We start from the raw sequence: 11,412 nt of genomic DNA on the forward strand, positions 1-11,412 counted from the left end.
ACATATATCCTCTTGGTCAACTTTCCTCACTCATTCTCTCCATGTGCCCAAACCATTTCAAAACACCCTCTTCTGCTCTCTCAACCATGCTCTTTTTATTTCCACACATCTCTCTTACCCTTACGTTACTTACTCGATCAAACCACCTCACACCACACATTGTCCTCAAACATCTCATTTCCAGCATATCCACCCTCCTGCGCACAACTCTATCCATAGCTCACGCCTCGCAACCATACAACATTGTTGGAACCACTATTCCTTCAAACATGCCCATTTTTGCTTTCCCAGATAATGTTCTCGACTTCCACACATTCTTCAACCCTCCCAGAACTTTTACCCCTCCCCACCCTATGATTCACTTCCGCTTCCATGGTTCCATCCGCTGCCAAATCCACTCCCAGATATCTAAAACACTTCACTTCCTCCAGTTTTTCTCCATTCAAACTTACCTCCCAATTGACTTGTCCCTCAACCCTACTGTACCTAATAACCTTGCTCTTATTCATATTTACTCTCAACTTTCTTCTTTCACACACTTTACCAAACTCAGTCACCAGCTTCTGCAGTTTCTCACATGAATCAGCCACCAGCGCTGTATCATCAGCGAACAACAACAGACTCACTTCCCAAGCTCTCTCATCCACAACAGACTGCATACTTACCCCTCTTTCCAAAGCTCTTGCATTCACCTCCCTAACAACCCCATCCATAAACAAATTAAACAACCATCGAGACATCACACACCCTTGCCTCAAACCTACATTCACTGAGAACCAATCACTTTCCTCTCTCCCTACACGTACACATGCCTTACATCCTCGATAAAAACTTTTCAATGCTTCTAACAACTTGCCTCCCACATCATATATTCTTAATACCTTCCACAGAGCATCTCTATCAACTCTATCATTTGCCTTCTCCAGATCCATAAATGCTACATACAAATCCATTTGCTTTTCTAAGTATTTCTCACATACATTCTTCAAAGCAAACACCTGATCCACAAATCCTCTACTACTTCTGAAACCACACTGTTCTTCCCCAATCTGATGCTCTGTACATGCCTTCATCCTCTCAATCAATACCCTCCCATATAGTTTACCAGGAATACTCAACAAACTTATACCTCTGTAATTTGAGCACACACTTTTATCCCCTTTCCCTTTGTACAATGGCACTATGCAAGCATTCCACCAATCCTCAGGCACCTCACCATGAGTCATACATACATTAACCTTACCAACCAGTCAACAATACAGTCACCCCCTTTTTTAATAAATTCCACCGCAATACCATCCAAACCCGCTGCTTTGCTGGCTTTCACCTTCTGCAAGGTTTTAACTACCTCTTCTCTGTTTACCAAATCATTCTCCCTAACCCTCTCACTTTGCACACCACCTCGACCAAAACACACTATATTTGCCACTCTATCATCAAACACATTCAACAAACCTTCAAAATACTCACTCCATCTCCTTCTCACATCACCACTACTTGTTATCAAATTCCCATTTGCCCACTTCACTGAAGTTCCCATTTGTTCCCTTGTCTTACGCACTTTATTTACCTCCTTCCAAAACATCTTTTTATTCTCCCTAGAATTTAATGATACTCTCTCACCCTAACTCTCATTTGGCCTCTTTTTCACCTCTTGCACCTTTCTCTTGACTTCCTGCTTCTTTCTTTTATACATCTCCCACTCATTTGCATTATTTCCCTGCAAAAATCATCCAAATGCCTCTCTCTTCTCTTTCACTAATAATCTTACTTCTTCATCCAACCACTCACTACCCTTTTTAATCTGCCCTCCTCCCACGCTTCTCATACCAAAAGCATCTTTTGCGCAAGCCATCACTGCTTCCCTAAATACATCCCATTCCTCCCCCACTCCCCTTATGTCCTTTGTTCTCACCTTTTCCCATTCTGTACTCAGTCTCTCCTGGTACTTCCTCACACAAGTCTCCTTCCCAAGCTCACTTACTCTCACCACTCTCTTCACCCCAACATTCTCTCTTCTTTTCTGAAAACCTCTACAAATCTTCACCTTTGCCTCCACAAGATAATGGATCAGACATTCCTCCAGTTGCACCTCTCAGCACATTAACATCCAAAAGTCTCTCTTTCGTGCACCTATCAATTAACACATAATCCAATAATGCTCTCTGGCCATCTCTCCTACTTACATACATATTCTTATGTATATCTCTCTTTTTAAACCAAGTATTCCCAGTCACCAGTCCTTTTTCAGAACATAAATCTACAAGCTCTTCACCATTTCCATTTACAACACTGAATACCCCATGTACACCAATTATTCCCTCAACTGCCACATTACTCACCTCTGCATTCAAATCACCCATCACTATAACAATTTTTTTTTTTTTTTTTTTTTTTGCTGTCTCCCGCGTTTGCGAGGTAGCGCAAGGAAACAGACGAAAGAAAATGGCCCAACCCACCCCCATACACATGTATATACATACGTCCACACACGCAAATATACATACCTACACAGCTTTCCATGGTTTACCCCAGACGCTTCACATGCCCTGATTCAATCCACTGACAGCACATCAACCCCGGTATACCACATCGCTCCAATTCACTCTATTCCTTGCCCTCCTTTCACCTACCTGCATGTTCAGGCCCCGATCACACAAAATCTTTTTCACTAAATCTTTCCACCTCCAATTTGGTCTCCCTCTTCTCCTCGTTCCCTCCACCTCCGACACATATATCCTCTTGGTCAATCTTTCCTCACTCATTCTCTCCATGTGCCCAAACCATTTCAAAACACCCTCTTCTGCTCCCTCAACCACGCTCTTTTTATTTCCACACATCTCTCTTACCCTTACGTTACTCACTCGATCAAACCACCTCACACCACACATTGTCCTCAAACATCTCATTTCCAGCACATCCATCCTCCTGCGCACAACTCTATCCATAGCCCACGCCTCGCAACCATACAACATTGTTGGAACCACTATTCCTTCAAACATACCCATTTTTGCTTTCCGAGATAATGTTCTCGACTTCCACACATTCTTCAAGGCTCCCAGAATTTTCGCCCCCTCCCCACCCTATGATCCACTTCCTCTTCCATGGTTCCATCCGCTGCCAGATCCACTCCCAGATATCTAAAACACCTCACTTCCTCCAGTTTTTCTCCATTCAGACTCACCTCCCAATTGACTTGACCCTCAACCCTACTGTACCTAATAACCTTGCTCTTATTCACATTTACTCTTAACTTTCATCTTTCACACACTTTACCAAACTCAGTCACCAGCTTCTGCAGTTTCTCACATGAATCAGCCACCAGCGCTGTATCATCAGCGAACAACAACTGACTCACTTCCCAAGCTCTCTCATCCCCAACAGACTTCATACTTGTCCCCTCTTTCCAAAACTCTTGCATATAACAATATATATATATATATATATTTATTATCTATTTTGCTTTGTTGCTATCTCCCGCGTTAGCAAGGTAGTGCAAGGAAACAGACGAAAGAATGGCCCAACCCACCCACATACACATGTATATACATACACGTATATATATATATATATATATATATATATATATATATATATATATATATATATATATATATATTTATTTATTTATTTTGCTTTGTCGCTGTCTCCCGCGTTTGCGAGGTAGCGCAAGGAAACAGAAGAAAGAAATGGCCCAACCCACCCCAATACACATGGATATACACACACGTCCACACACGCAAATATACATACCTATACATCTCAATGTACACACATATATACACACGCAGACACATACATATATACCCATGCACACAATTCTCACTGTCTGCCTTTATTCACTCCCACCGCCACCTCGCCACACATGGAATACCATCCCCCTCCCCCCTCATGTGTGCGGGGTAGCGCTAGGAAAAGACAACAAAGGCCTCATTCGTTCACACTCAGTCTCTAGCTGTCATGCAATAATGCCCTGACACCACAGCTCCCATTCCACATCCAGGTCCCACACAGCTTTCCATGGTTTACCCCAGACGCTTCACATGCCCTGATTCAATCCACCGACAGCATGCCAACCCTGGTACACCACACCGATCCAATTCACTCTATTCCTTGCCCGCCTTTCACCCTCTAGCATGTTCAGTCCCCGATCACTCAAAATCTTTTTCACTCCATCTTTCCACCTCCAATTTGGTCTCTCACTTCTCCTCGTTCCCTCCACCTCCGACACATATATCCTCTTGGTCAATCTTTCCTCACTCATTCTCTCCATGTGCCCAAACCATTTCAAAACACCCCCTTCTGCTCTCTCAACCACGCTCTTTTTATTTCCACACATCTCTCTTACCCTTACATTACTTACTCGATCAAACCACCTCACACCACACATTGTCCTCAAACATCTCATTTCCAGCACATCCACCCTCCTGCACACAACTCTATCCATAGCCCACGCCTCGCAACCATACAACATAGTTGGAACCACTATTCCTTCAAACATACCCATTTTTGCTTTCCGAGATAATGTTCTCGACTTCCACACATTCTTCAAGGCTCCCAGGATTTTCGACCCCTCCCCCACCCTGTGATTCACTTCCGCTTCCATGGTTCCATCCGCTGCCAGATCCACTCCCAGATATCTGAAACACTTTACTTCCTCCAGTTTTTCTCCATTCAAACTTACCTCCCAATTGACTTGACCCTCAACCCTACTGTACCTAATAACCTTGCTCTTATTCACATTTACTCTTAACTTTCTTCTTTCACACACTTTACCAAACTCAGTCACCAGCTTCTGGAGTTTCTCACATGAATCAGCCACCAGCGCTGTATCATCAGCGAACAACAACTGACTCACTTCCCAAGCTCTCTCATCCACAACAGACTTCATTCTTGCCCCTCTTTCCAAAACTCTTGCATTCACCTCCCTAACAACCCCATCCATAAACAAATTAAACAACTATGGAGACATCACACTCCCCTGCCGCAAACCTACATTCACTGAGAACCAATCACTTTCCTCTCTTCCTACACGTACACATACCTTACATCCTCGATAAAAGCTTTTCACTGCTTCAAACAACTTGCCACCCACACCATATATTCTTAATACCTTCCACAGAGCATCTCTATCAACTCTATCATATGCCTTCTCCAGATCCATAAATGCTACATACAAATCCATTTGCTTTTCTAAGTATTTCTCACATACATTCTTCAAAGCAAACACCTGATCCACACATCCTCTACCACTTCTGAAACCACACTGCTCTTCCCCAATCTGATGCTCTGTACATGCCTTCACCCTCTCAATCAATACCCTCACATATAATTTACCAAGAATACTCAACAAACTTATACCTCTGTAATTTAAGCACTCACTTTTATCCCCTTTGCCTTTGTACAATGGCACTATGCACGCATTCCGCCAATCCTCAGGCACCTCACCATGAGTCATACATACATTAAATAACCTTACCAACCAGTCAACAATACAGTCACCCCCCTTTTTTAATAAATTCCACTGCAATACCATCCAAACCTGCTGCCTTGCCGGCTTTCATCTTCCGCAAAGCTTTTACTACCTCTTCTCCGATTACCAAATCATTTTCCCCAACCCTCTCACTTTGCACACCACCTCGACCAAGACACCCTATATCTGCCACTCTATCATCAAACACATTCAACAAACCTTCAAAATACTCACTCCATCTCCTTCTCACATCACCACTACTTGTTATCACCTCCCCATTAGCCCCCTTCACTGAAGTTCCCATTTGCTCCCTTGTCTTATGCACTTTATTTACCTCCTTCCAGAGCATCTTTTTATTCTCCCTAAAACTTAATGATACTCTCTCACCCCAACTCTCATTTGCCCTCTTTTTCACCCCTTGCACCTTTCTCTTGACCTCCTGTCTCTCTTTTATACATCTCCCACTCAATTGCATTTTTTCCCTGCAAAAATCGTCCAAATGCCTCTCTCTTCTCTTTCACTAATAATCTTACTTCTTCATCCCACCACTCACTACCCTTCCTAATCAACCCACCTCCCACGCTTCTCATGCCACAGGCATCTTTTGCGCACTCCATCACTGATTCCCTAAATACATCCCATTCCTCCCCCACTCCCCTTACTTCCATCATTCCCACCTTTTTCCATTCTGTACTCAGTCTCTCCTGGTACTTCCTCACACAAGTCTCCTTCCCAAGCTCACTTACTCTCACCACCCTCTTCAGCCCAACATTCACTCTTCTTTTCTGCAAACCCATACAAATCTTCACCATAGCCTCCACAAGATAATGATCAGACATCCCTCCAGTTGCACCTCTCAGCACATTTACATCCAAAAGTCTCTCTTTCGCACGCTTGTCAATTAACACGTAATCCAATAATGCTCTCTGGCCATCTCTCCTACTTATATACGTTTTTTTTTTTTTTTTTTTTTTTTTTTTTTTTTATACTTTGTCGCTGTCTCCCGCGTTTGCGAGGTAGCGCAAGGAAACAGACGAAAGAAATGGCCCAACCCCCCCCCCCCATACACATGTACATACACACGTCCACACACGCAAATATACATACCTACACAGCTTTCCATGGTTTACCCCAGACGCTTCACATGCTTTGCTTCAATCCACTGACAGCACGTCAACCCCTGTATACCACATGACTCCAATTCACTCTATTTCTTGCCCTCCTTTCACCCTCCTGCATGTTCAGGCCCCGATCACACAAAATCTTTTTCACTCCATCTTTCCACCTCCAATTTGGTCTCCCTCTTCTCCTCGTTCCCTCCACCTCCGACACATATATCCTCTTGGTCAATCTCTCCTCACTCATTCTCTCCATGTGCCCAAACCATTTCAAAACACCCTCTTCTGCTCTCTCGACCACGCTCTTTTTATTTCCACACATCTCTCTTACCCTTACGTTACTTACTCGATCAAACCACCTCACACCACACATTGTCCTCAAACATCTCATTTCCAGCACATCCATCCTCCTGCGCACATCTCTATCCATAGCCCACGCCTCGCAACCATACAGCATTGTTGGAACCACTATTCCCTCAAACATACCCATTTTTGCTTTCCGAGATAATGTTCTCGACTTCCACACATTTTTCAAGGCTCCCAAAATTTTCGCCCCCTCCCCCACCCTATGATCCACTTCCGCTTCCATGGTTCCATCCGCTGACAGATCCACTCCCAGATATCTAAAACACTTCACTTCCTCCAGTTTTTCTCCATTCAAACTCACCTCCCAATTGACTTGACCCTCACCCCTACTGTACCTAATAACCTTGCTCTTATTCACATTTACTCTCAACTTTCTTCTTCCACACACTTTACCAAACTCAGTCACCAGCTTCTGCAGTTTCTCACATGAATCAGCCACCAGCGCTGTATCATCAGCGAACAACAATTGACTCACTTCCCAAGCTCTCTCATCCCCAACAGACTTCATACTTGCCCCTCTTTCCAGGACTCTTGCATTTACCTCCTTTACAACCCCATCCATAAACAAATTAAACAACCATGGAGACATCACACACCCCTGCCGCAAACCTACATTCACTGAGAACCAATCACTTTCCTCTCTTCCTACACGTACACATGCCTTACATCCTCGATAAAAACTTTTCACTGCTTCTAACAACTTGCCTCCCACACCATATATTCTTAATACCTTCCACAGAGCATCTCTATCAACTCTATCATATGCCTTCTCCAGATCCATAAATGCTACATACAAATCCATTTGCTTTTCTAAGTATTTCTCACATACATTCTTCAAAGCAAACACCTGATCCACACATCCTCTACCACTTCTGAAACCGCACTGCTCTTCCCCAATCTGATGCTCTGTACATGCCTTCACCCTCTCAATCAATACCCTCCCATATAATTTACCAGGAATACTCAACAAACTTATACCTTATATACGTATACTTATGTATATCTCGCTTTTTAAACCAGGTATTCCCAATCACCAGTCCTTTTTCAGCACATAAATCTACAAGCTCTTCACCATTTCCATTTACAACACTGAACACCCCATGTACACCAATTATTCCCTCAACTGCCACATTACTCACCTTTGCATTCAAATCACCCATCACTATAACCCGGTCGCGTGCATCAAAACCGCTAACACACTCATTCAGCTGCTCCCAAAACACTTGCCTCTCATGATCTTTCTTCTCATGCCCAGGTGCATATGCACCAATAATCACCCATCTGTCTCCATCAACTTTCAGTTTTACCCATATTAATCGAGAATTTACTTTCTTACATTCTATCACACTCCCACAACTCCTGTTTCAGGAGTACTGCTACTCCTTCCCTTGCTCCTGTCCTCTCACTAACCCCTGACTTTACTCCCAAGACATTCCCAAACCACTCTTCCCCTTTACCCTTGAGCTTCGTCTCACTCATAGCCAAAACATCCACGTTCCTTTCCTCAAACATACTACCTATCTCTCCTTTTTTCACATCTTGGTTACATCCACACACATTTAGACACCCCAACCTGAGTCTACGAGGAGTATGAGCACTCCCCGCGTGACTCCTTCTGTTTCCCATTTTTTAGAAAGTTAAAAATACAAGGAGGGGAGGATTTCTGGCCCCCCCTCCCATCCCCTCTAGTCGCCTTCTACGACACGTGAGGAATGCGTGGGAAGTATTCTTCCACCCCTATCCCCAGGGATAATATTTATATATACATACACACACATATACACACATATACACACATACACACATATACACACATATATATATATATATATATGTGAGAAACTGCAGAAGCTGGTGACGGAGTTTGGTAAAGTGTGTGGAAGAAGAAAGTTAAGAGTAAATGTCAATAAGAGCAAGGTTATTAGGTACAGTAGGGTTGAGGGTCAAGTCAATTGGGAGGTGAGTTTGAATGGTGAGAGGCTGGAGGAAGTGAAGTGTTTTAGATATCTGGGAGTGGATCTGTCAGCGGATGGAACCATGGAAGCGGAAGTGGATCATAGGGTGGGGGAGGGGGCGAAAATTTTGGGAGCCTTGAAAAATGTGTGGAAGTCGAGAACATTATCCCGGAAAGCAAAAATGGGTATGTTTGAAGGAATAGTAGTTCCAACAATGTTGTATGGTTGCGAGGCGTGGGCTGTGGATAGAGTTGTGCGCAGGAGGATGGATGTGCTGGAAATGAGATGTTTGAGGACAATGTGTGGTGTGAGGTGGTTTGATCGAATAAGTAACGTAAGGGTAAGAGAGATGTGTGGAAATAAAAAGAGCGTGGTTGAGAGAGCAGAAGAGGGTGTTTTGAAATGGTTTGGGCACATGGAGAGAATGAGTGAGGAAAGATTGACCAAGAGGATATATGTGTCGGAGGTGGAGGGAACGAGGAGAAGAGGGAGACCAAATTGGAGGTGGAAAGATGGAGTGAAAAGGATTTTGTGTGATCGGGGCCTGAACATGCAGGAGGGTGAAAGGAGGGCAAGGAATAGAGTGAATTGGAGCGATGTGGTATACAGGGGTTGACGTGCTGTCAGTGGATTGAATCAAGGCATGTGAAGCATCTGGGGTAAACCATGGAAAGCTGTGTAGGTATGTATATTTGCGTGTGTGGACGTGTGTATGTACATGTGTATGGGGGGGGTTGGGCCATTTCTTTCGTCTGTTTCCTTGCGCTACCTCGCAAACGCGGGAGACAGCGACAAAGTAAAAAAAAAAAAAAAAAAAAAAAAAAAAAAAAAAAAAATACATACACATACATATGAAAAATGTAAGAAAGAATTTTGAAAACTGAAACTTCTATCTTGAAATGAAATTAAAAAAATGAATGTCACATTATGGTTCAACCTCTGGCTATGGAAAAAGGGAAATGTATAATTCATTTACACAAACGTCAATAGTAGTTTTCATCAATTCAACCACTGTATCATACTGCCTGGACCACTTCTCTTATCATGAAACTGGAATATTGGCTTATGATGTTTCTCAATTGTCTTCATTTCACAAAGTACAACTATATCTTGGATACATGAGGGTAGGTAGTTGGTCATCCGCCATAATAAAGCCTTGACATATATATATATATATATATATATATATATATATATATATATATATTTTTTTTTTTTCCAAAAGAAGGAACAGAGAAGGGGGCCATGTGAGGATATTCCCTCAAAGGCCCAGTCCTCTGTTCTTAATGCTACATCGCTAATGCAGGAAATGGCAAATAGTATGAAAAAAAAATATATATATATTTATTTTGCTTTGTCGCTGTCTCTCGCGGTTGCGAGGTAGCGCAAGGAAACAGACGAAAGAAATGGCCCAACCCACCCCCATACACATGTATATACATACACGTCCCCACACGCAAATATACATACCCATACATCTCAATGTACACATATATGTATATACACACACAGACATATACATATATACACATGCACACAATTCACACTGTCTGCCTTTATTCATTCCCATCGCCACCTCACCACACTTGGAATAACATCCCCCTCCCCCCTCATGTGTGCGAGGTAGCGCTAGGAAAAGACAACAAAGGCCCCATTCGTTCACACCCAGTCTCTAGCTGTCATGCAATACTGCCCAAAACCACAGCTCCCTTTCTACATCCAGGCCCCACACAACTTTCCATGGTTTACCCCAGATGCTTCACATGCCCTGATTCAATCCATTGACAGCACGTCGACCCCAGTATACCACATCAATCCAATTCACTCTATTCCTTGCCCGCCTTTCACCCTCCTGCATGTTCAGGCCCCGATCACTCAAAATCTTTTTCACTCCATCTTTCCACCTCCAATTTGGTCTCCCACTTCTCCTCGTTCCCTCCACCTCCGACACATATATCCTCTTGGTCAATCTTTCCTCACTCATTCTCTCCATGTGTCCAAACCATTTCAAAACACCCTCTTCTGCTCTCTCAACCACGCTCTTCTTATTTCCACACATCTCTCTTACCCTTACATTACTTACTCGATCAAACCACCTCACACCACATATTGTCCTCAAACATCTCATTTCCAGCACATCCACCCTCCTGCGCACAACTCTATCCATAGCCCACGCCTCGCAACCATACAACATTGTTGGAACCACTATTTCTTCAAACATAGCCATTTTTGCTTTCCGAGATAATGTTCTCGACTTCCACACATTCTTCAAGGCTCCCAGGATTTTCGCCCCCTCCCCCACCCTATGTATATGTATGTATATATATATATATATATATATATATATATATATATATATATATATACATATGACGGGAATGAATAAAGGCAGACAGTATGAATTATGTACATATGTATATGTCTGTGTGTGTATACATGTATACGTTGAGATGTGTTGGTATGTATATTTGCGTGTGTGGACGTGTATGTACATACATGT

General features: G+C 43.0%; 1 long non-coding RNA gene across 1 annotated transcript; it reads right to left on the reverse strand.

The window, feature by feature from the left end:
* Nucleotides 1-1,682: 1,682 nt before the first annotated feature.
* Nucleotides 1,683-9,753, reverse strand: LOC139747012 (uncharacterized). The gene is made up of 2 exons (XR_011712296.1): nt 7,936-9,753; nt 1,683-6,412 (listed from the first exon to the last, which is right to left on the reverse strand). It is a non-coding gene; the product is annotated as an uncharacterized lncRNA (long non-coding RNA).
* Nucleotides 9,754-11,412: the final 1,659 nt, after the last annotated feature.

The sequence above is a fragment of the Panulirus ornatus genome, chromosome 67, assembly GCF_036320965.1.
Source record: "Panulirus ornatus isolate Po-2019 chromosome 67, ASM3632096v1, whole genome shotgun sequence".
NCBI lineage: Eukaryota > Metazoa > Arthropoda > Malacostraca > Decapoda > Palinuridae > Panulirus > Panulirus ornatus.